A 26,270-nucleotide genomic window follows, 5' to 3' on the forward strand; every position below is an offset into this window, starting at 1 on the left:
CTTCATTCAGTACAGTGGAGAACTATACCCGTCACTTCATTCAGTACAGTGGAGAACTATACCCGTCACTCCATTCAGTACAGTGGAGAACTATACCCGTCACTCCATTCAGTACAGTGGAGAACTATACCCGTCACTCCATTCAGTAGAGAACTATACCCGTGTACAGTGGAGAACTATACCCGTCACTCCATTCAGTACAGTGAAGAACTATACCCGTCACTCCATTCAGTACAGTGGAGAACTATACCCGTCACTCCATTCAGTACAGAACTATACCCGTCACTCCATTCAGTACAGTGGAGAACTATACCCGTCACTCCATTCAGTACAGTGGAGAACTATACCCGTCTCTCCATTCAGTACAGTAGAGAACTATACCCGTCACTTCATTCAGTACAGAACTATACCCGTCACTTCATTCAGTACAGTGGAGAACTATACCTGTCACTCCATTCAGTACAGAACTATACCCGTCACTCCATTCAGTACAGTGGAGAACTATACCGTCACCCATTCAGTACAGTGGAGAACTATACCCGTCACTCCATTCAGTACAGTGGAGAACTATACCCGTCACTCCATTCAGTACAGTGGAGAACTATACCCGTCACTCTATTCAGTACAGTGGAGAACTATACCCATCACTTCATTCAGTACAGAACTATACCCGTCACTCCATTCAGTACAGTGGAGAACTATACCCGTCACTCCATTCAGTACAGTGGAGAACTATACCCAACTATACCCATCACTCCATTCAGTACAGTAGAGAACTATACCCGTCACTTCATTCAGTACAGAACTATACCCGTCACTTCATTCAGTTCAGTGGAGAACTATACCCGTCACTCCATTCAGTACAGAACAATACCCGTCACTCCATTCAGTACTGTGGAGAACTATACCCGTCACTCCATTCAGTACAGAACTATACCCGTCACTCCATTCAGTACAGTGGAGAACTATACCCGTCACTCCATTCAGTACAGTGGAGAACTATACCCGTCACTCCATTCAGTACAGTAGAGAACTATACCCGTAACTCCATTCAGTACAGTGGAGAACTATACCCGTCACTCCATTCAGTACAGAACTATACCCGTCACTCCATTCAGTACAGTGGAGAACTATACCCGTCACTCCATTCAGTACAGTGGAGAACTATACCCGTCACTCCATTCAGTACAGTGGAGAACTATACCCGTCACTCCATTCAGTACAGAACTATACCCGTCACTTCATTCAGTACAGAACTATACCCGTCACTCCATTCAGTACAGTGGAGAACTATACCCGTCACTCCATTCAGTAAGGTGGAGAACTATACCCGTCACTCCATTCAGTACAGTGGAGACATATACCCGTCACTTCATTCAGTACAGTGGAGAACTATACCCATCACTCCATTCAGTACAGTAGAGAACTATACCCGTCACTTCATTCAGTACAGAACTATACCCGTCACTTCATTCAGTACAGTGGAGAACTATACCCGTCACTCCATTCAGTAGAGTAGAGAACTATACCCGTCACTCCATTCAGTACAGTGGAGAACTATACCCGTCACTCCATTCAGTACAGTGGAGAACTATACCCGTCACTTCATTCAGTACAGAACTATACCCGTCACTTCATTCAGTACAGTGGAGAACTATACCCGTCACTCCATTCAGTACAGTAGAGAACTATACCCGTCACTCCATTCAGTACAGTGGAGAACTATACCCGTCACTCCATTCAGTACAGTGGAGAACTATACCCGTCACTCCATTCAGTACAGTGGAGAACTATACCCGTCACTCCATTCAGTACAGTGGAGAACTATACCCGTCACTCCATTCAGTACAGAACTATACCCGTCACTCCATTCAGTACAGTGGAGAACTATATCCGTCACTCCATTCAGTACAGAACTATACCCGTCACTCCATTCAGTACAGTGGAGAACTATACCTGTCACTCCATTCAGTACAGAACTATACCCGTCACTCCATTCAGTACAGTGGAGAACTATACCGTCACTCCATTCAGTACAGTGGAGAACTATACCCGTCACTCCATTCAGTACAGTGGAGAACTATACCCGTCACTCCATTCAGTACAGTGGAGAACTATACCCGTCACTCTATTCAGTACAGTGGAGAACTATACCCATCACTTCATTCAGTACAGAACTATACCCGTCACTCCATTCAGTACAGTGGAGAACTATACCCGTCACTCCATTCAGTACAGTGGAGAACTATACCCAACTATACCCATCACTCCATTCAGTACAGTAGAGAACTATACCCGTCACTTCATTCAGTACAGAACTATACCCGTCACTTCATTCAGTTCAGTGGAGAACTATACCCGTCACCCATTCAGTACAGAACAATACCCGTCACTCCATTCAGTACTGTGGAGAACTATACCCGTCACTCCATTCAGTACAGAACTATACCCGTCACTCCATTCAGTACAGTGGAGAACTATACCCGTCACTCCATTCAGTACAGTGGAGAACTATACCCGTCACTCCATTCAGTACAGTAGAGAACTATACCCGTAACTCCATTCAGTACAGTGGAGAACTATACCCGTCACTCCATTCAGTACAGAACTATACCCGTCACTCCATTCAGTACAGTGGAGAACTATACCCGTCACTCCATTCAGTACAGTGGAGAACTATACCCGTCACTCCATTCAGTACAGTGGAGAACTATACCCGTCACTCCATTCAGTACAGAACTATACCCGTCACTCCATTCAGTACAGAACTATACCCGTCACTCCATTCAGTACAGTGGAGAACTATACCCGTCACTCCATTCAGTACAGTGGAGAACTATACCCGTCACTCCATTCAGTACAGTGGAGACATATACCCGTCACTTCATTCAGTACAGTGGAGAACTATACCCATCACTCCATTCAGTACAGTAGAGAACTATACCCGTCACTTCATTCAGTACAGAACTATACCCGTCACTTCATTCAGTACAGTGGAGAACTATACCCGTCACTCCATTCAGTAGAGTAGAGAACTATACCCGTCACTCCATTCAGTACAGTGGAGAACTATACCCGTCACTCCATTCAGTACAGTGGAGAACTATACCCGTCACTTCATTCAGTACAGAACTATACCCGTCACTTCATTCAGTACAGTGGAGAACTATACCCGTCACTCCATTCAGTACAGTAGAGAACTATACCCGTCACTCCATTCAGTACAGTGGAGAACTATACCCGTCACTCCATTCAGTACAGTGGAGAACTATACCCGTCACTCCATTCAGTACAGTGGAGAACTATACCCATCACTTCATTCAGTACAGAACTATACCCATCACTTCATTCAGTTCAGTGGAGAACTATACCCGTCACTCCATTCAGTACAGAACAATACCCGTCACTCCATTCAGTACTGTGGAGAACTATACCCGTCACTCCATTCAGTACAGAACTATACCCGTCACTCCATTCAGTACAGTGGAGAACTATACCCGTCACTCCATTCAGTACAGTGGAGAACTATACCCGTCACTCCATTCAGTACAGTAGAGAACTATACCCGTAACTCCATTCAGTACAGTGGAGAACTATACCCGTCACTCCATTCAGTACAGTGGAGAACTATACCCATCACTACATTCAGTACAGAACTATACCCGTCACTTCATTCAGTTCAGTGGAGAACTATACCCGTCACTCCATTCAGTACAGAACTATACCCGTCACTCCATTCAGTACTGTGGAGAACTATACCCGTCACTCCATTCAGTACAGTGGAGAACTATACCCATCACTACATTCAGTACAGAACTATACCCGTCACTTCATTCAGTTCAGTGGAGAACTATACCCGTCACTCCATTCAGTGGAGAACTATACCCGTCACTCCATTCAGTACAGAACTATACCCGTCACTCCATTCAGTACTGTGGAGAACTATACCCGTCACTCCATTAATTACAGAACTATACCCGTCACTCCATTCAGTACAGTGGAGAACTATACCCGTCACTCCATTCAGTACAGTGGAGAACTATACCCGTCACTCCATTCAGTACAGTGGAGAACTATACCCGTCACTCCATTCAGTACAGTGGAGAACTATACCCGTCACTCCATTCAGTACAGTGGAGAACTATACCCGTCACTTCATTCAGTACAGTGGAGAACTATACCCGTCACTCCATTCAGTTCAGTGGAGAACTATACCCGTCACTCCATTCAGTACAGTGGAGAACTATACCCGTCACTCCATTCAGTACAGAACTATACCCGTCGCTTCATTCAGTTCAGTGGAGAACTATACCCGTCAATTAATTCAGTACAGTGGAGAACTATACCCGTCACTCCATTCAGTTCAGTGGAGAACTATACCCGTCACTCCATTCAGTACAGTGGAGAACTATACCCATCACTTCATTCAGTACAGAACTATACCCGTCACTTCATTCAGTTCAGTGGAGAACTATACCCGTCACTCCATTCAGTACAGAACAATACCCGTCACTCCATTCAGTACTGTGGAGAACTATACCCGTCACTCCATTCAGTACAGAACTATACCCGTCACTCCATTCAGTACAGTGGAGAACTATACCCGTCACTCCATTCAGTACAGTGGAGAACTATACCCGTCACTCCATTCAGTACAGTAGAGAACTATACCCGTAACTCCATTCAGTACAGTGGAGAACTATACCCGTCACTCCATTCAGTACAGTGGAGAACTATACCCATCACTACATTCAGTACAGAACTATACCCGTCACTTCATTCAGTTCAGTGGAGAACTATACCCGTCACTCCATTCAGTACAGAACTATACCCGTCACTCCATTCAGTACTGTGGAGAACTATACCCGTCACTCCATTTAGTACAGTGGAGAACTATACCCATCACTACATTCAGTACAGAACTATACCCGTCACTTCATTCAGTTCAGTGGAGAACTATACCCGTCACTCCATTCAGTGGAGAACTATACCCGTCACTCCATTCAGTACAGAACTATACCCGTCACTCCATTCAGTACTGTGGAGAACTATACCCGTCACTCCATTAATTACAGAACTATACCCGTCACTCCATTCAGTACAGTGGAGAACTATACCCGTCACTCCATTCAGTACAGTGGAGAACTATACCCGTCACTCCATTCAGTACAGTGGAGAACTATACCCGTCACTCCATTCAGTACAGTGGAGAACTATACCCGTCACTCCATTCAGTACAGTGGAGAACTATACCCGTCACTTCATTCAGTACAGTGGAGAACTATACCCGTCACTCCATTCAGTTCAGTGGAGAACTATACCCGTCACTCCATTCAGTACAGTGGAGAACTATACCCGTCACTCCATTCAGTACAGAACTATACCCGTCGCTTCATTCAGTTCAGTGGAGAACTATACCCGTCAATTAATTCAGTACAGTGGAGAACTATACCCGTCACTCCATTCAGTTCAGTGGAGAACTATACCCGTCACTCCATTCAGTACAGTACAGAACTATACCCGTAACTTCATTCAGTACAGAACTATACCCATCACTCCATTCAGTACAGAACTATACCCGTCACTCCATTCAGTTCAGTGGAGAACTATACCCGTCACTTCATTCAGTACAGAACTATACCCGTCACTCCATTCAGTACAGTGGAGAACTATACCCGTCACTCCATTCAGTACAGAACTATACCCGTCACTCCATTCAGTACAGTGGAGAACTATACCCGTCACTACATTCAGTACAGTGGAGAACTATAACCAGTCACTCCATTCAGTACAGTGGAGAACTATACCCGTCACTTCATTCAGTACAGTGGAGAACTATACCCGTCACTCCATTCAGTTCAGTGGAGAACTATACCCGTCACTCCATTCAGTACAGTGGAGAACTATACCCGTCACTCCATTCAGTACAGAACTATACCCGTCGCTTCATTCAGTTCAGTGGAGAACTATACCCGTCAATTAATTCAGTACAGTGGAGAACTATACCCGTCACTCCATTCAGTTCAGTGGAGAACTATACCCGTCACTCCATTCAGTACAGTACAGAACTATACCCGTAACTTCATTCAGTACAGAACTATACCCATCACTCCATTCAGTACAGAACTATACCCGTCACTCCATTCAGTTCAGTGGAGAACTATACCCGTCACTTCATTCAGTACAGAACTATACCCATCACTCCATTCAGTACAGAACTATACCCGTCGCTCCATTCAGTTCAGTGGAGAACTATACCCGTCGCTCCATTCAGTTCAGTGGAGAACTATACCCGTCACTCCATTCAGTACAGAACTATACCCGTCACTCCATTCAGTACAGTGGAGAACTATACCCGTCACTCCATTCAGTTCAGTGGAGAACTATACCCGTCACTCCATTCAGTTTAGTGGAGAACTATACCCGTCACTCCATTCAGTACTGTGGAGAACTATACCCGTCACTCCATTCAGTACAGAACTATACCCGTCACTCCATTCAGTACAGTGGAGAACTATACCCGTCACTCCATTCAGTACAGTGGAGAACTATACCCGTCACTCTATTCAGTACAGTAGAGAACTATACCCGTTACTCCATTCAGTACAGTGGAGAACTATACCCGTCACTCCATTCAGTACAGTGGAGAACTATACCCGTCACTCCATTCAGTACAGTGGAGAACTATACCCGTCACTCCATTCAGTACAGTGGAGAACTATACTCATCACTACATTCAGTACAGAACTATACCCGTCACTTCATTCAGTTCAGTGGAGAACTATACCCGTCACTCCATTCAGTACAGAACTATACCCGTCACTCCATTCAGTACTGTGGAGAACTATACCCGTCACTCCATTAATTACAGAACTATACCCGTCACTCCATTCAGTACAGTGGAGAACTATACCCGTCACTCCATTCAGTACAGTGGAGAACTATACCCGTCACTCCATTCAGTACTGTGGAGAACTATACCCATCACTTCATTCAGTACAGTGGAGAACTATACCCGTCACTCCATTCAGTACAGTGGAGAACTATACCCGTCACTCCATTCAGTATAGTGGAGAACTATACCCGTCACTCCATTCAGTACAGTGGAGAACTATACCCGTCACTTCATTCAGTACAGTGGAGAACTATACCCGTCACTCCATTCAGTACAGAACTATACCCGTCACTCCATTCAGTACAGTGGAGAACTATACCCGTCACTCCATTCAGTACAGTGGAGAACTATACCCATCACTCCATTCAGTACAGTAGAGAACTATACCCGTCACTCCATTCAGTACAGAACTATACCCGTCACTTCATTCAGTACAGTGGAGAACTATACCCGTCACTTCATTCAGTACAGTGGAGAACTATACCCGTCACTCCATTCAGTGAAGTGGAGAACTATACCCGTCACTCCATTCAGTACAGAACTATACCCGTCACTCCATTCAGTACAGAACTATACCCGTCACTCCATTCAGTACAGTGGAGAACTATACCCGTCACTCCATTCAGTACAGTGGAGAACTATACCCGTCACTCCATTCAGTACAGTGGAGAACTATACCCGTCACTCCATTCAGTACAGTGGAGAACTATACCCGTCACTCAATTCAGTACAGTGGAGAACTATACCCGTCACTCCATTCAGTACAGAACTATACCCGTCACTCCATTCAGTACAGTGGAGAACTATACCCGTCACTCCATTCAGTACAGAACTATACCCGTCACTCCATTCAGTACAGTGGAGAACTATACCCGTCACTACATTCAGTACAGTGGAGAACTATAACCAGTCACTCCATTCAGTACAGTGGAGAACTATACCCGTCACTTCATTCAGTACAGTGGAGAACTATACCCGTCACTCCATTCAGTTCAGTGGAGAACTATACCCGTCACTCCATTCAGTTCAGTGGAGAACTATACCCGTCACTCCATTCAGTACAGTGGAGAACTATACCCGTCACTCCATTCAGTACAGAACTATACCCATCACTCCATTCAGTACAGAACTATACCCGTCACTCCATTCAGTTCAGTGGAGAACTATACCCGTCACTTCATTCAGTACAGAACTATACCCATCACTCCATTCAGTACAGAACTATACCCGTCGCTCCATTCAGTTCAGTGGAGAACTATACCCGTCGCTCCATTCAGTTCAGTGGAGAACTATACCCGTCACTCCATTCAGTACAGAACTATACCCGTCACTCCATTCAGTACAGTGGAGAACTATACCCGTCACTCCATTCAGTTCAGTGGAGAACTATACCCGTCACTCCATTCAGTTTAGTGGAGAACTATACCCGTCGCTCCATTCAGTTCAGTGGAGAACTATACCCGTCGCTCCATTCAGTTCAGTGGAGAACTATACCCGTCACTCCATTCAGTACAGAACTATACCCGTCACTCCATTCAGTACAGTGGAGAACTATACCCGTCACTCCATTCAGTACAGAACTATACCCGTCACTCCATTCAGTACAGTGGAGAACTATACCCGTTACTCCATTCAGTACAGTGGAGAACTATACCCGCCACTCCATTCAGTACAGTGGAGAACTATACCCGTCACTCCATTCAGTACAGTGGAGAACTATACCCGTCACTCCATTCAGTACAGTGGAGAACTATACCCGTCACTCCATTCAGTACAGTGGAGAACTATACCCGTCACTCCATTCAGTACAGAACTATACCCGTCACTCCATTCAGTACAGTGGAGAACTATATCCGTCACTCCATTCAGTACAGAACTATACCCGTCACTCCATTCAGTACAGTGGAGAACTATACCCGTCACTCCATTCAGTACAGTGGAGAACCTTACCCGTCACTCCATTCAGTACAGAACTATACCCGTCACTCCATTCAGTACAGTGGAGAACTATACCCGTCACTCCATTCAGTACAGTGGAGAACTATAACCAGTCACTCCATTCAGTACAGTGGAGAACTATACCCGTCACTTCATTCAGTACAGTGGAGAACTATACCCGTCACTCCATTCAGTTCAGTGGAGAACTATACCCGTCACTCCATTCAGTACAGTGGAGAACTATACCCGTCACTCCATTCAGTACAGAACTATACCCGTCGCTTCATTCAGTTCAGTGGAGAACTATACCCGTCAATTCATTCAGTACAGTGGAGAACTATACCCGTCACTCCATTCAGTTCAGTGGAGAACTATACCCGTCACTCCATTCAGTACAGTACAGAACTATACCCGTCACTTCATTCAGTACAGAACTATACCCATCACTCCATTCAGTACAGAACTATACCCGTCACTCCATTCAGTTCAGTGGAGAACTATACCCGTCACTTCATTCAGTACAGAACTATACCCATCACTCCATTCAGTACAGAACTATACCCATCGCTCCATTCAGTTCAGTGGAGAACTATACCCGTCGCTCCATTCAGTTCAGTGGAGAACTATACCCGTCACTCCATTCAGTACAGAACTATACCCGTCACTCCATTCAGTACAGTAGAGAACTATACCCGTCACTCCATTCAGTACAGAACTATACCCGTCACTCCATTCAGTACAGTGGAGAACTATACCCGTCACTCCATTCAGTACAGTGGAGAACTATACCCGTCACTTCATTCTCTGAGCCTCCCTATGCGGTTTTCTCCAATTTAAAAGCCCAATCTCAATCTCAAGGTGAATTAATTCACCTTTAATTATTTATGCGGTGCGTGTGTGTGTGTGAGATAGAGAGAGAGATCAGGGGGGAAGGGATGAGGTAAAATAAGCTAAGGTCTCTCAGGCAAGCATAATGCATTATTGAACAGTGTTTAAGAGTTAGAAGCTTTATGACAGCTAAGTAGGTACATAGTAAAGTACATGTCATCTCTCTTTCTCTCTCTTTCTTTCTATCTCTCTATCCTTCATTCATTCATTACATCAGTAGGAGCATTAGCCCCTCCTGAGTGCATTGTGCCACAAGGGCTGTGTGTGTGTGTGTGTGTGTGTGGAAAACCCAGCCAGTCTCTGATGATGTGATGATGAAACCATGTGCAAAGTGCTGCTGCCAACCTGTTTCTGTTATCTATTATAGGGGACCCCCCCCACTCTCAATTCAATTCAAGGGGTTTTATTGGCATTGGAAACACACAGTTGAAGTCGGAAGTTGACATACACCTTAGCCAAATACATTAAACTCAGTTTATCACAATTCCTGTAGTATGGAGGTACTAGATGGAGAAGTGGTATGGAAGACAGTCAGTTCATAGGTAGAGAGTTCCACAGTAGCATATACAGTTGAAGTCAGGAAGTTTACATACACCTTAGCCAAATACATTAAACTCAGTTTATCACAATTCTTGACATTTAATCAGAGTAAATATTCCCTGTTTTAGGTCAGTTAGGATCACTACTTATTTTAAGAATGTGAAATGTCAGAATAATAGTAGAGAGAATGATTTTTTTCAGCTTTTATTTCATTCAACACATTCCCAGTGGGTCAGAAGTTTACATACACTCAATATTTGGTAGCATTGCTTTTAAATTGTTTAACTTGGGTCAAACGTTTAGGTTAGCCTTCCACAAGCTTCCCACAATAAGTTGGGTGAATTTTGGCCCATTCCTCCTGACAGAGCTGGTGTAACTGAGTTAGGTTTGTAGGCCTCCTTGCTCGCACACGCTTTTTCAGTTCTGCCTACAAATTTTCTATAGGATTGAGGTCAGGGCTTTGTGATGGCCACTCTAATACCTTGACTTTGATGTCCTTAAGCCATTTTGCCACAACTTTGGAAGTATGCTTGGGGTCATTGTCCATTTGGAAGACCCATTTGCGACCAAGCTTTAACTTCCTGACTGATGTCTTGAGATGGTTCTTCAACATATCCACATCATTTTCCTGCCTCATGATGCCATCTATTTTGTGAAGTCCACCTGATGCTGCCACCCCCGTGCTTCACAGTTGGGATGGTGTTCTTCGGCTTGCAAGCCTCCCCTTTTTCCTCCAAACATAACAATGGTCATTATGGCCAAACAGTTCTAATTTTGTTTCCTCAGACCAGAGAACATTTCTCCAAAAAGTACAATCTTTGTCCCCATGTGCAGTTGCAAACCGTAGTCTGGCTTTTTATGGAGGTTTCGAGCAGTGGCTTCTTCCTTGCTGAGCGGCCTTTCAGGTTATGTCGATATAGGACTCGTTTTAATGTGGATATAGATACTTTTGTACCTGTTTCCTCCAACATCTTCACAAGGTCCTTTGATGTTGTTCTGGGATTGATTTGCACTTTTCGCACCAAAGTACGTTCATCTCTAGGAGACAGAAGGTGTCTCTTTCCTGAACGGTATGATGGCTGCGTGGTCCCATGGTGTTTATACTTGCGTACTATTGTTTGTACAGATGAACGTGGTACCTTCAGGCGTTTGGAAATTGCTCTCAAGGATGAACCAGACTTGTGGAGGTCTTGGCTGATTTATTTTGATTTTCCCATGATGTCAAGCAAAGAGGCACTGAGTTTGAAGGTAGGCGTTGAAATACATCCAAATACATCCAATTGATGTCAATTAGCAAGAAGCTTCTAAAGCCATGCCATAATTTTCTGCAATTTTCCAAGCTTTAATGATGTGCAAATAGTTAAAGTACAAAAGGAAAACAAATATATGGGTTGTATTTACAATGGTGTTTGTTCTTCACTGGTTGCCCTTTTCTTGTAGTAACAGGTCACAAATCTTGCTACTGTAATTGCACACTGTGGAATTTCACCCAATAGATATGGGAATTTATCAACATTAGTTTTCTAATTCTTTGTGGGTTTGTGTAATCTGCAGGAAATATGAGTCTCTAATATGGGTCAAATAGTTTTCAGGAGGTTAGGAAGTGCAGCTCAGTTTCCACCTCATTTTGTGGGCAGTGTGCACTTAGCCTGTCTTCTCTTGAGAGCCAGGTCTGCCTATGACAACCTTTCTCAATAGCAAGGCTATACTCACTGAGTCTGTACATAGTCAAAGCTTTCCTTAATTGTGGGTAGGTCACAGTGGTCAGGTATTCTGCCACTGTGTAGTCTCGGGTTTAGGGCCAAATTGCATTCTAGTTTGCTCAGTTTTTTTGTTAATTCTTTCGAATGTGTCAAGTAATCATCTTTTGGTTTTCTCACAATTTGGTTGGGTCTAATTGTGTTGCTGTCCTGGGGCTCTGTGGGGTCTGTTTGTGTTTGTGAACAAAGCCCCATGACCAGCTTGCTTAGGGGACTCTTCTCCAGGTTCTCTGTAGGTGATGGCTTTGTTATGGAAGGTTTGGGAATCAATTCCTTTTAGGTGATTGTAGAATTCTGCATGCAGAGTCTCAATTTGGTGTTTGTCCCATTTTGTGAATTCTTGGTTGGTGAGCAGATCCCAGACCTCACAACCATAAAGGGCAATGGGTTCTATAACCGACTCAAGTATTTTTTGCCAGATCCTAATTGTTATGTCAAATGTTCCATTTGATGGCATAGAATGCTCTTCTTGCCTTGTCTCTCACATCGTTCACAGCTTTGTGGAAGTTACCTGTGGTGCTGATGTATAAGCAGAGGTATGTATAGTTGTTTGTGTGCTCTAGGGCAATGGAGTCTAGATGGAATTTGTATTTGTGGTCCTGGCAACTGGACCTTTTTGGAACACCATTATTTTTTATCTTACTGAGATTTAATGTCAGTGCCCAGGTCTGGCAGAATCTGTGCAGAAGATCTAGGTGCTGCTGTTGACCCTCCTTGGTTGGTGACAGAAGCACCAGATCATCAGCAAACTGTACATTTCAGATTATAGTAGGGTGAGGCTGGATGCTGCAGACTGTTCTAGTGCCCTCGCCAATTCGTTGATATATATGTTGAACAGGGTGGAGCTTAAGCTGCATCCCTGTCTCCCACCACGGCCCCGTGGAAAGAAATGGTGTGTGATTTCTGTCAATTTTAACCACACACTTGTTGTTTGTCTACATGGATTTTATAATGGTCTATGTTTTCCCTCAACACCACTTTCCATCAATTTGTATAGCAGACCCTCATGCCAAATTGAGTCAAAAGAGTTTTTGAAGTCAACAAAACATGAGAAGACTTTGCCTTTGTTTTGGTTCGTTTTTTTTGTCAAATAGGGTGTGCAGGGTGAATACGTGGTCTGTCGTACGGTAATTTGGAAAAAGCCAATTTGACATTTGCTCAGTACCTTGTTTTCACTGAGGGAATGTACAAGTCTGCTGTTAATGATAATGCAAAGGATTTTCCCAAGGTTACATCCAACGGTAGTTATTAGGTTCAATCAGTCCGTGGTTCCAAAGATGCCAGAGCTGAGGATGATGTTAACAAATGTAATTATAGCCAATTGGAATTTGTGGTCTGTATATTTTACAATTTACATGTAGTATTAGTGGATTTGTAGTTGATCATGTATATGTTTTTGGTGTTTGTTGCTTGTTATAGAGCCAAAAATATTGGAGATTAGATTAGATAACTCTTTGTATTGTTGTTTGTTGTGTGTTCCCATTTTCCCCGAAGTGATTAGATTCTATAGTTTATTCGAGCTGATTACTGACGTGTTGCTCCTTCTTTTTCCGTAGTGTATTTCTGTATTGTTTTAGTGTTTCACCATAGTGAAGGTGTAGACTCTGGTTTTCTGGGTCTCTATGTTTTTGGTTGGACAGGTTTCCCAATTACTTTCTTAGGTTTTTGCATTCTTCATCAAACCATTTGTCATTGCTGTTCTCTTTCTCTCTCTCTCTCGTGTGTGTGTGTGTGTGTGTGTGTGCCCCTCTCTGATGCTCACTGTGCCTGCCTGCTACTGCTTGTTAGAACCAGGCTAGAATGCTTTGAGCTCTTCAGTCTCACACATCATGTGTGAGCTTTGTGTGCTTTGTGTGTCTGTATCTGTGTTAGTGCATGTGTGTATTAGCTTCATGCTCTTTAGTCCCTAGCAGCTATCACTATCTCAATGTTACTTCTCCATTTGTCGTGCCTGACTTCAAAGACTTGTGCATCGACTAAAGTAAACGTTGGCTTTGAGACAACTAGTCTCTCTCTCTCGGCTTACTGCCACAATCTCTGAATGCTTGCCCAACGTCTGGTAATGTGAGACTATGAGACAACTGGAAAAATAAAGCCTGCCAGTTGAATAAGTGAGTCTAACATCTATATTTGAGGGTAGATGATTTGGTTTAGCTATTTCTATTCTCATTTTATTCTCAAGACAAAATGTAGGTCTGATTACAATCAGCAGCAGAGAACACAGGGAGGGGGGTCATTCCAGTAAAGATGAATCATTTTACTTTCATAAATGATGTCCTCTGTGAAAGCAAACGGGTTACATCATATCTAGAGTATTTTTCTTTACAGCGTACTGTGGGTGTATCCCCAATGGGCCCTGGTCAAAAGTAGTGCACTATATTGGAATATTTGGTATTCAGCAAATGTATTGTGACTACTAACACTGCAGGTGCAGATGGACAGCACTAAAGCGTATGTTAATTGGTACTTATACTGTATGAGGCCCTACAGGCGTATTGTAATGGAGCCACTGGGGATGCCCTTGGCTCTCAATAGACACAGAGACATATGGTCCTAGCTGCTTGGTGCCACGTTTATCTGGAGAGCCGACTGATGTTCCCCATCAGAAACTCAGGTGGGTTTCAACCAGAAGAACAGACTGTCAGGGACTCACACTCTCTCCCTCCCTCTCCTCACCGTCTCTCCCTCTCCTCACCCTTCCTCTCCTCTCCTCTCCTCTCCTCTCCTCTCCTCTCCTCTCCTCTCCTCTCCTCTCCTCTCCTCTCCTCTCCTCTCCTCTCCTCTACTCACTCTCCCAGCTCCAGAGTGGGAACTCTTGTTGTGTAAAGTGATTCTCAGCACGGATGGGATAAACCTCCATATGCGCCTTTTTAACAATTTGAAATTAATTCGGTGCCAGTTTTCACTTTCCGTTTCCTACTGTATCTGTTACTAGAGGACCCTAGCCTGACACTATGTAAACAATAGTTTGCCTCAAATATAAATGTAGTATTCTCTATTTGAACATTCTAAATATATCAATAGAAAATATATTGTAACCTTATCTCCTTCAGTTTCTTGGTTAAAGGTGGCGGTCATGCTATTGGTTAAAGGTGGCGGTCATGCTATTGGTTAAAGATGACTGTGATGCTATTGGTTAAAGATGACTGTGATGCTGCCGGTTAAAGATGACTGTGATGCTGTCGGTTAAAGATGACTGTGATGCTGTCGGTTAAAGGTGGCGGTCATGCTATCGGTTAAAGATGACTGTGACGCTATTGGTTAAAGATGACTGTGATGCTATTGGTTAAAGATGACTGTGACGCCATTGGTTAAAGATGACTGTGATGCCGTTGGTTAAAGATGACTGTGATGCCATTGGTTAAAGATGACTGTGATGCCGTTGGTTAAATATGACTGTGATGCCGTTGGTTAAAGATGACTGTGATGCCGTTGGCTAAAGATGACTGTGATGCTGTTGGCTTTTGTACACAGTACAATACAGTCAATACAGAATTAGGCTGAGGCATGGATCCTTTTTTCTCATACACATAACCTGTCCACTACAGGAGTCTCTCTCTGATGATGAGAGGGAGGAGGAGAATGGAAGAGAATGGAAGAGAAGAGAAGAGGGGGGACAATGGAAGAGAAGAGGGGGACAATGGAAGAGAAGAGGGGGACAATGGAAGAGAAGAGGGGGGACAATGGAAGAGAAGAGGGGGACAATGGAAGAGAAGAGGGGGACAATGGAAGAGAAGAGGGGGGGGACAATGGAAGAGAAGAGGGGGACAATGGAAGAGAAGAGGGGGACAATGGAAGAGAAAAGGGGGACAATGGAAGAGAATGGAAGAGAAGAGAAGAGGGGGACAATGGAAGAGAAGAGGGGGACAATGGAAGAGAAGAGGGGGACAATGGAAGAGAAGAGGGGGGACAATGGAAGAGAAGAGGGGGACAATGGAAGAGAAGAGGGGGACAATGGAAGAGAAGAGGGGGACAATGGAAGAGAAGAGGGGGGGACAATGGAAGAGAAGAGGGGGGACAATGGAAGAGAAAAGGGGGACAATGGAAGAGAAAAGGGGGACAATGGAAGAGAAGAGGGGGACAATGGAAGAGAAGAGGGGGACAATGGAAGAGAAGAGGGGGACAATGGAAGAGAAGAGGGGGACAATGGAAGAGAAAAGGGGGGACAATGGAAGAGAAAAGGGGGACAATGGAAGAGAAGAGGGGGACAATGGAAGAGAAGAGGGAGAATGGAAGAGAAGAGGGGGGACAATGGAAGAGAAGAGGGAGAATGGAAGAGAAGAGGGGGACAATGGAAGAGAAGAGGGAGAATGGAAGAGAAGAGGGAGAATGGAAGAGAAGAGGGAGAATGGAAGAGAAGAGGGGGGACAATGGAAGAGAAGAGGGAGAATGGAAGAGAAGAGGGGGGACAATGGAAGAGAATATATTGTGAGAACGGGTAGGACAAGAAAGCGCATGTAGCCTCAATTAGCCTAGCGAGCTACAAACTAGCTTCTCCCGGTTTGATGCAGTCAGGACAGGCACTATTCAATTACACTTGGTCTCCCGAGTGGAAGCAGCGGTCTAAGGCACTGCATCTCAGTGTTAGAGGTGTCACTACAGACGCTGGTTTGAGTCTAGGCTGCATCAAAAACTGACTGTGACTGGGAGTACCATAGGGTGGTACACAATTGGCCCAGCATCATCTGGGTTTGTCTGGGGTAGGCCGTCATTGTAAATAAGAATTTGTTCTGAACGGACTTGCCTGTTATTTTTTAAACATTTTTTATTTAACAATTACATTTTAAAAATAAAATCATACTGGATGATAAATAACCTAGCTATGGCGTGTTAGTGTGTTAGTCTACTATAGCAAGAGTCAGCTTGGTTTGTTGCCGTCTCTCCCTCCCTGACTCCCCCCTGTCTCTCCCTCCCTGTCTCTCCCTCCCTGGCTCCTCCCTGTCTCTCCCTCCCTGGCTCTCCCTCCCTGGCTCCTCCCTGTCTCTCCCTCCCTGGCTCTCCCTCCCTGACTCCCCCTGTCTCTCCCTCCCCGTCTCTCCCTCCCTGGCTCTCCCTCCCTGTCCCTCCCTCCCTGGCTCCTCCCAGTCTCTCCCTCCCTGGTTCCTCCCTGTCTCTCCCTCCCAGTCTCTGCCTCCCAGTCTCTGCCTCCCAGGCTCTGCCTCCCAGTCTCTGCCTCCCAGTCTCTGCCTCCCAGTCTCTGCCTCCCAGTCTCTGCCTCCCAGTCTCTGCCTCCCAGTCTCTGCCTCCCAGTCTCTGCCTCCCTGTCTCTGCCTCCCTGTCTCTCCCTCCCTGGTTCCTCCCTGTCTCTCCCTCCCTGGCTCCTCCCCGTCTCTCCCTCCCTGTCTCTCCCTCCCTGGTTCCTCCCTGTCTCTCCCTCCCTGGTTCCTCCCTGTCTCTCCCTCCCCGTCTCTCCCTGCCTGGTTCCTCCCCGTCTCTCCCTCCCTGACTCCTCCCTGTCTCTCCCTCCCTGACTCCTCCCTGTCTCTCCCTCCCTGGTTCCTCCCTGTCTCTCCCTCCCTGTCTCTCCCTCCCTGGTTCCTCCCCGTCTCTCCCTCCCTGACTCCTCCCTGTTCTCTGGCTTTTTATGGCGGTTTTGGAGCAGTGGTTTCTTCCTTGCTGAGCGGCCTTTCAGGTTATGTCGATATAGGACTCATTTCACTGTGGATATAGATACTTTTGTACCCTGTTTTCTACAGCATTTTCACAAGGTCCTTTGCTGTTGTTCTGGGATTGACTTTCGCACCAAAGTACGTTCATCTCTAGGAGACAGAACGCGTCTTCTTCCTGAGCGGTATGGCGGCTGCGTGGTCCCATGGTGTTTATACTTGCGTACTGTTGTTTGTACAGATGCGCGTGGTACCTTCAGGCAAATTGCTCCCAATGATGAACCAGACTTGTGGAGGTCTACAATGTTTTTTCTGAGGTCTTGGCTGATTTATTTTGATGCAGGTGTAGAAGTGGATAGAAAACACTCATATAGCAGGCAAAAACCTGAGAAATTTCACTTCCTGATTTCTTTTTTTCTGGGAGTGGCAGATTTTCAACCAAGCTCTCATTGAAATTACAGCGAGATATGGATGAGTTTTCACTTCCTACGCCTTCCACTAGATGTCAACAGTCAATAGAACTTTGTCTGATGACTCTAATGTGAAGGGGGGGTCGAAGGAGACAGGAAATAGTCACCACTGCAATGAGTTGACCATGCTTTCACTATGCGCGTTCACAGGGGAAGGACCTGCGTTCCACTGGTCATCTGAAGTCATTCTAATTCTCCGGTTGGAACGTTATTCAAGATATATGTAAACAACATTCTAAAGATTGATTCAGTACAAAGTTTGACATGTTTCTACCGACTGTTACGGAACTTTGGGATATTTCGTCACGTTATAGTGGATGCGCTTTGTGACTTTGGAATTGCTTACCAAACGCGCTAACCAAAGTAGCTAATTGGACATAAATAACGGACATTTTCGAACAAATCAAGCATTTATTGTGGACCTGGGATTCCTAGGACTGCATTCTGATGAAGTTCATCAAAGGTAAGGAAATTTATCATTTATTTTCTGGTTTCTGTTGACTCCAACATGGCGGCTAATTTGGCTTCTGTTCTGAGTGCCGTCTCAGATTATTGCATGTGTTGCTTTTTCCATAAACTTTTTTTGAAATCTGACACAGCGGTTGCATTAAGGAGAGATATCTATAATTCCGTGTGTATAACTTGTATTATCATCTACATTTACGATGAGTATTTCTGTTGAAACGATGTGGCTATGCAAAATCACTTGTTGTTTTTGGAACTAGTGAATCTAATAAGACAATTTAAACTGATTTTTTTTATATAAATATGAACTTTATCAAACAAAACATGCATGTATTGTGTAACATGAAGTCCTATGAGTGTCTTGACAAACTAGCTAGATCTACTGTCTCTTTAATATGACAAACCAGCTAGATCTACCATCTCTATTATATTATGACAAGTCAGCTAGATCTACTGTCTCTATTATAATATGACAGACCAGCTAGATCTACTGTCTCTGTAATATGACAAACCAGCTTGATATACTGTCTCTATTATATTATGACAGACTAGCTAGATCTACTGTCTCTATTGTATTATGACAGACCAGCTAGATCTACTGTCTCTATTTCATTATGACAGACCAGCTAGATCTACTCTCTCCATTATAATATGACAGACCAGCTAGATCTACTGTCTCTGTAGACCGCATTATCTACCAAGAGAATTCTCTTCGATTATAATCACAGCTCTATATATCCCCCACAGACAGCTAGATCTACTGAACTCTTTATTTAACTCTCTGCAAACTGAAAGACCCGGAGGCTGCATTCTATTGTCTCTGGGGATTTTAACAGACTAATCTGAAAACAAGACTCCCTAAATTTTATCAGCCAGCTAGATCTACTGCAACCAGGGGTGGAAAGACCAGCTAGATCTACTGATCTACTGGATCATTGTTACTCTAACTTCCGCGACAGACCAGCTAGGCCCTACCCCGTCTCTATTATATTATGAAAAGCTGACCAGATCTATTTTGTCCTGCCTACAGACAGAAAGCTAAAACAAGAAGCTCTACGCTGAGGTCTGACAAACCAGCTGGTCCTGTCTCTATTGATAATACACAGACCAAGACTGCTTCCATCACGTGACTGGGAGATGCTTCGATCTACTGTCAGACAACAACATGACAATACGCTAGATCTACTGTGCTCTATTATATTATGACAGACCAGCTAGAAGATGTCTCTAGCAACGATTAAAACATTCCCTAACCAGAAACCAGCTAGATCTGATGGCAGCTATTATATGTGAAACTGACCAGGCAGAACCACTGCTTTTAATCAGGACAAGGTGTCTACTGTAACATGGCTGAATACAAACAGTGCAGCTATTCCCTCCGCAAGGCTATCAAACAAGCTAAGCGCCAGTACAGATGACAAAGTAGAATCTCAATTCTACGGCTCAGACACAAGAGGTATGTGGCAGGGTCCAGTCAATCACGGACTATTAGGAAGAAACCCAGCCCAGTCTACTGACCAGGATGTCTTGCTCCCAGGCAGACTAAATAACTTTTGCCCGCTATTAGGACAATACAGTGCCACTGACACTGCCTGCAATTATATTATGACAACATGCGGTCTACTCTCTTCACTGCAGCCGACCAGCTGAGTAAGACATTTAAACGTGTTAACCCTATGCAGGCCCAGCTAGCATCCCCAGCCGCTGTCTCAGAGCATGACAGACCAGCTGGCTACTGTCTGTTTACGGACATATTCAATCAATCCCTATACCAGTCTGCTGTTCCCACATGCTTCAAGAGGGCCACCATTGTTCCTGTTCCCAAGAAAGCTAAGGTAACTGAGCTAAACGACTACCGCCCCGTAGCACTCACATCCGTCATCATGAAGTGCTTTGACAGACTAGCAAGGACCATATCACCTCCACCCTACCTGACACCCTTGACCTACTGTCTCTACTCCAATATGCTTACCGACCAAATAGGTCCACTGTCTCTATGCAATCTCAACCACACTGCACACTGCCCTAACCCATCTGGACAAGAGGAATACCTATGTGAGAATGCTGTTCATCGACTACAGCTCGGCATTCAACACCATAGTACCTACTGTCGTCATCAAGCTCGAGACCCTGGGTCTACCCCGCTCTGTGCAACTGGGTACTGGACTTCTGACTGGCCGCCCCCTAGGTGGTGAGGGTATGCACAACATCTCCTCCCCGCTGATCCTCAACACTGGGGCCCCACCAGCTAGATCTAGCCCTCTCCTGTACTCCCTGTTCACCCACGACTGCGTTATATTATGACATGCACGCCTCCAACTCAATCATCAAGTTTATGACGACAACAGTGGTAGGCTTGATTACCAACAACGACAGACCCTAGGGAGGAGGTGAGGGCCCTACTGGTGTCAGGAAAATAACAGACACTCAACGTCAACAAAACTAAGGAGATGATTGTGGACTTCAGGAAACAGCAGAGATCTACTGTCCCTATCCACATCGACAGAACAGTAGTGGAGAGGGTAGCAAGTTTTAAGTTCCTCGGCATACACATCACAGACAAACTGAATTGGTCCACTCACACAGACAGCATCGTGAGGAAGGCGCAGCAGCGCTGTCTCTTCAACCTCAGGAGGCTGAAGAAATGTCTCTTGTCACCAAAAGCACTCAGCAAACTTCTACAGATGCACAACGAGAGATCCTGGCGGGCTGTATCACCGCCTGGTATGGCAGACCGCCCTCAGACCGTAAGGCTCTCCAGAGGGTAGTGAGGTCTGACAACGCATCACTAGGGGCAAACTACCTGCCCTCCAGGACACCTACACCACCCGATGCTACAGGAAGGCCATAAAGATCATCAAGGACATCAACCACTGTCTCACTGCCTGTTCACCCCGACAGACCAGAAGGCGAGGTCAGTACAGGTGCATCAAAGCTGGGACCGAGAGACTGAAAAACAGCTTCTATCTCAAGGCCACAGACTGTTAAACAGCCACCACTAACATTAGTGGCTACTGACAACACACTGTCAATGACACTGACTCTACTCCAGCCACTTTAATCATGGGAATCGATTAAATGATGACAAATAGATCACTAGCCACCTTAAACAATGCTACCTTATATAATGTTACTTACCTCTATTGTTCATCTCATATGCATACGTTGATACTGTACTCTATATCATCGACTGCATCCTTAGCTAATACATGTCACTAGCCACTTTAACTATGCCACTTGGTTTATCTACTTATCTCATATGTATATACTGTACTCATAGATCTACTGTATCTTGCCTATGCTGCTATGACAACCATCACTCATTCTATATCCTCTATGTATATATTCAGATCCCCTTACACTGTGTATGACAGTAGTTTTTTTGTAATTGTTAGTTAGATTACTTGCTCTGTTATTACTGCATTGTTGTAATATGACAGAACTAGAAGCACAAGCATTTGACAGACCAGCTAGATTAACATCTCTAACCATGTGTATGTGACAAATAAAATTTGATTTGATTTGATTTGATTTCTATTATAATATGACAGACCAGCTAGATCTACTGTCTCTGTAATATGACCGACCAGCTAGATCTACTATCTCTATTATATTATGACAGACCAGCTAGATCTACTATCTCTATTATAATATGACAGACCAGCTAGATCTACTGTCTCTATTATAATATGACAGACCTGCAAGATCTACTGTCTCTGTAATATGACAAACCAGCTAGATCTACTGTCTCTATTTTATTATGACAGACCAGCTGGATGTACTGTCTCTATTATTTTTTGACAGACCAGCTAGATCTATTGTCTCTATTATATTATGACAGACCAGCTAGATCTACTGTTTCTATTATATTATGACAGACCAGCTAGATCTACTGTCTCTGTAAATTGACAAACTAGCTAGATCTACTGTCTCTATTATACTATGACAGACCAGCTAGATCTACTATCTCTATTATATTATGACAAACCAGCTAGATCTACTGTCTCTATTATACTATGACAGACCAGCTAGATCTACTGTCTCTATTATATTATGACAGACCAGCTAGATCTACTGTCTCTGTAATATGACAAACCAGCTAGATCTACTGTCTCTATTATATTATGACAGACCAGCTAGATCTACTGTCTCTATTATTTTATGACGGACCAGCTAGATCTATTGTCTCTATTATAATATGACAGACCAGCTAGATCTACTGTCTCTATTATATTATGGCAGACCAGCAAGATCTACTGTCTCTGTAATATGACACACCAGCTAGATATACTGTCTCTATTATATTATGACAGACCAGCTATATCTACTGTCTCTATTATATTATGACAGACCAGCTAGATCTACTGTCTCTATTTCATTATGACAGACCAGCTAGATCTACTGTCTCTATTATATTATGACAGACCAGCTAGATCTACTGTCTCTATTATATTATGACAGACCAGCTAGATCTACTGTCTCTGTAAATTGACAAACTAGCTAGATCTACTGTCTCTATTATAATATGACAGACCAGCTAGATCTACTATCTGTAATATATTATGGCCAGGTGGACTGGGGACAGCAAGGAGTCATCATGTCAGGTAGTCCTGGGGCATGGTCCTAGGGCTCAGGTCAGTTGAAACTGGAACAGCAGCATGGCCAGGTGGACTGGGGACAGCAAGGAGTCATCATGTCAGGTAGTCCTGGAGCTCAGGTCCTAGGGCTCAGTCAGGAGAAAAGGCTGGCAGCCATACCCCCTGTCTCCCCAGCAACACACCAGAGAATTCACATGTCAACACAAAAATCTCATCATTACTACTCTCATAAACACAGTGATATTCTTGACACAGCCATGATGGTTATAAATAGGGGTTGTGTGGCTTACCTTGTGATAGGCACTGATAGATTTCAGAGGCCCGAAAGATTCTGGAGTCATGGACTGAGCCAGGCCATTTTGCCACAACATTGCTGATCACACAGTCAGCATTGCAGACCATCTGAAATCATAAGATGAGGAATATTACACCAATCAATGCACATCACTGGCTAATGCAGAGTGTTCGTCAATGGACAATATCAAAAGTTATGTTCACCTGAACATTAATGCTGTGAAAGGATTTCCTATTCACAAAATCGGCCTCATGGGCACCTGAGGGAGCTTTTATCCTTATGTGTGTGCAGTCCACTGCACCAATGACATTGGGGAAACCTGTCACACAAAGTAATGAGTATCCTACTATGTGTTAACAGTTGTCCTGTAATTTGTAGATCCTCTTACCTGCAATCTATAGAACTCCTCTTTGATGTCACAGAGTCTTCTGTGGCCAGGGAAGGAGATGAAGACATCTGCTAATGCTTTGATAGCTAGACACACACTCCTTATTGTGCGGCAAATTGTGGCCTTGTTCAGCTGTTCTGCATCCCCACTGAGTACAGGAAGGCTCCACTAGCAAAAAGCGCAAGGCCACACAAACCATTTGCTCCACACTCAGTGCATGGCTCCGTGCAGTGCGGTGCTTTAATCCTGGGACCCAGTAGTCTGACAGATACCTGATGCCATCTGCAGAGAAACCTGTATCTTTCATATAGATGGTCATCAGGAAGGCCAGTGGGTCCAACCGGTCCCTGAAGACCCTTTCTCGCCTGAAGGCTCTCCTCAGCACAAGTGCTTCTTCATCCACCACATCTCGCACGAATGGGCATGCCATTGTCAGAGCAGAAAATGGGAAATACAAGCCCTTGGGCCATAGTGCTGCCACTGGTGCTGGGGGTGGGCAAAAGAGGGCGATGCCTTATACCCATGACTTGCTGTACTGATTGCTGGGAAAATAAAAGCAACCTTAGAAAGATGCCACCGTCCTGTAAGCTCACAATAAGAGCTCATATGTCATGGCTCACTTGACTTTTACGAGAATATACCTAATTTTATTTTGAGCTGTGTCATCTTCTTGAGCTGGGGGAGGAAAGAAAAATAATGATTAATACATTTGTGTTACAGTTAGCATACAGTGTACATTGAAGGCATATCTCACCTCCCTCTCAAGTTTTTTTTATTTCAAAGGTCCAGTTTCTAATTGTCCTCTTTTTATTTCGAACTCCAGTGCAAGATTTTCCATCTTTTTCTTCTTGTACTGAATGTCTGTATCTGCCAGTTCTATTTGGCGCCGGAGGTGGTTGCCATACAACTTTCTGATAGCTTGTGAGCTCTGTGAACACAATACAATTAGCGCAGCTGAATTTGGCAGGGGATGTGGTGTCCTTTATTAATACGCACTATGTTGCCAGGCTGGTTTTCCCACTGTATAGCATCTGGGTCCTGTAAAGAATTCAGATTTTGATTTTGATGAGGACTCCTCACCATTGTAGAGTAAATAGTACTTTCACAGTCTTAACATGATACCTCATGCCTTCTGGAATCAGAGATGGTCTCCTCCTCATCATCGTCTCCATCATGTGCTGTCTGCTGCACTGGGGCCTTCACCCTATCACATTTAATCGGATTCATATTGAAGCTAGTAGACAAGACATGCCAGGCCTACAGTATGCCTTTGATGGAGTACTCACTGGATCAGCATCGTCTGGTGCTTGTGCTGGTGGCTCTAACAGGAACACAGTGCTGCCAGACACTGCAAGGCAATAGGTAAACCAAAGTCAGACAGTCCAAATTGATTCAATATGAATGTGGTTGTATCCCATGTAGAGATGGAAGGACATACCTTGAATGAAGCGGGTGGCATCTTGGGAGGAACCTATGCTCGTCTCTTTCCCCCAGGGATCCCCTCTAAGACGGGCCTGCCTTTATTTAGCTCCAAGGCCATGTCCTCTGCTGGGGTAAGGTCAGCCTTTGGTGACCCACCACCCGTGCCTTGTCTGTGGGTATTCTTCACTGCTAAAACAGTACAGACATCAATGTGTGAGCAGGCACCTTCTGGGTACAATATATGCTTGTGCTTTGTTAAATATTAGTCAGGGACCATACCATTCTGCAGAATGTTCTTGTATTTGATTTTGACCTGCTGCCATGTCCGTTTTGGCCTGTTCATGTTTAATCTCCACACACACACACACACACACACACATTTACTGAGTCACACTGCAAAAATTACTTGGTATTTTTGTCTTGTTTTCAGTAAAAATATCAAAAAATGTATCATAGCTTTATACAGTGTGATGGAGTTACTTTACACAATTTCACTCATATCTGCAGTGCATTTCAATAAAAAAATTTAACCGTTTCATAATTACAGTACAACTGCATTTTTGGAGATGTGAATTAAATATTTGAATTGTAATTGTGATGTTTCAGCGGAGCGGTGAGTGTGTAATTGTGCACTACTTGCGCATTCAGGCGGTCTGCAATACTTTGCCACGCTTTTTCTCTTTGCTTTATCACTGTGGCGGTGTTGCCTTTCTTCTTAATTATATCTTTTACCTCTCGTATGCCTCCATGAGGATTTGTGCTTCCGACGGGGAAAAGTACGCGGCTCTAGTTGCCATGGTAAATCAGTTAATCTGTGATCTGTGGCGGGGTCTATTTGAGTGAGCCGCGAGCGCGCACCTATCCAGGATTGGTTTCACCCTGGCTTAATGAATCCGTGTCTCGCTCATCCTGGCTTGGTCTTTCGTGCAACCACTCAAGCTCTGACGCGCATGTTTTGGGCTTTGCACTGAGCTCAGCTGAGCCATTTATCCTCGGATGTCTTAA

General features: G+C 44.4%; 1 protein-coding gene and 1 long non-coding RNA gene across 3 annotated transcripts in view; both read right to left on the bottom strand.

Annotated features, from left to right (window-relative positions):
* LOC121840472 (copine-5-like) overlaps nucleotides 1–26,270 on the bottom strand; it is a 216,012-nt gene that overhangs the window by 105,651 nt on the left and 84,091 nt on the right. The window lies entirely within an intron of this gene.
* LOC121840474 lies at nucleotides 24,662–25,025 on the bottom strand. Its single transcript, XR_006079665.1, has 3 exons — nucleotides 24,966–25,025; nucleotides 24,840–24,881; nucleotides 24,662–24,771 (listed from the first exon to the last, which is right to left on the bottom strand). It is a non-coding gene; the product is annotated as an uncharacterized LOC121840474 (long non-coding RNA).

Source organism: Oncorhynchus tshawytscha, linkage group LG22 (assembly GCF_018296145.1).
Source record: "Oncorhynchus tshawytscha isolate Ot180627B linkage group LG22, Otsh_v2.0, whole genome shotgun sequence".
NCBI classification, from domain to species: Eukaryota; Metazoa; Chordata; class Actinopteri; order Salmoniformes; family Salmonidae; genus Oncorhynchus; species Oncorhynchus tshawytscha.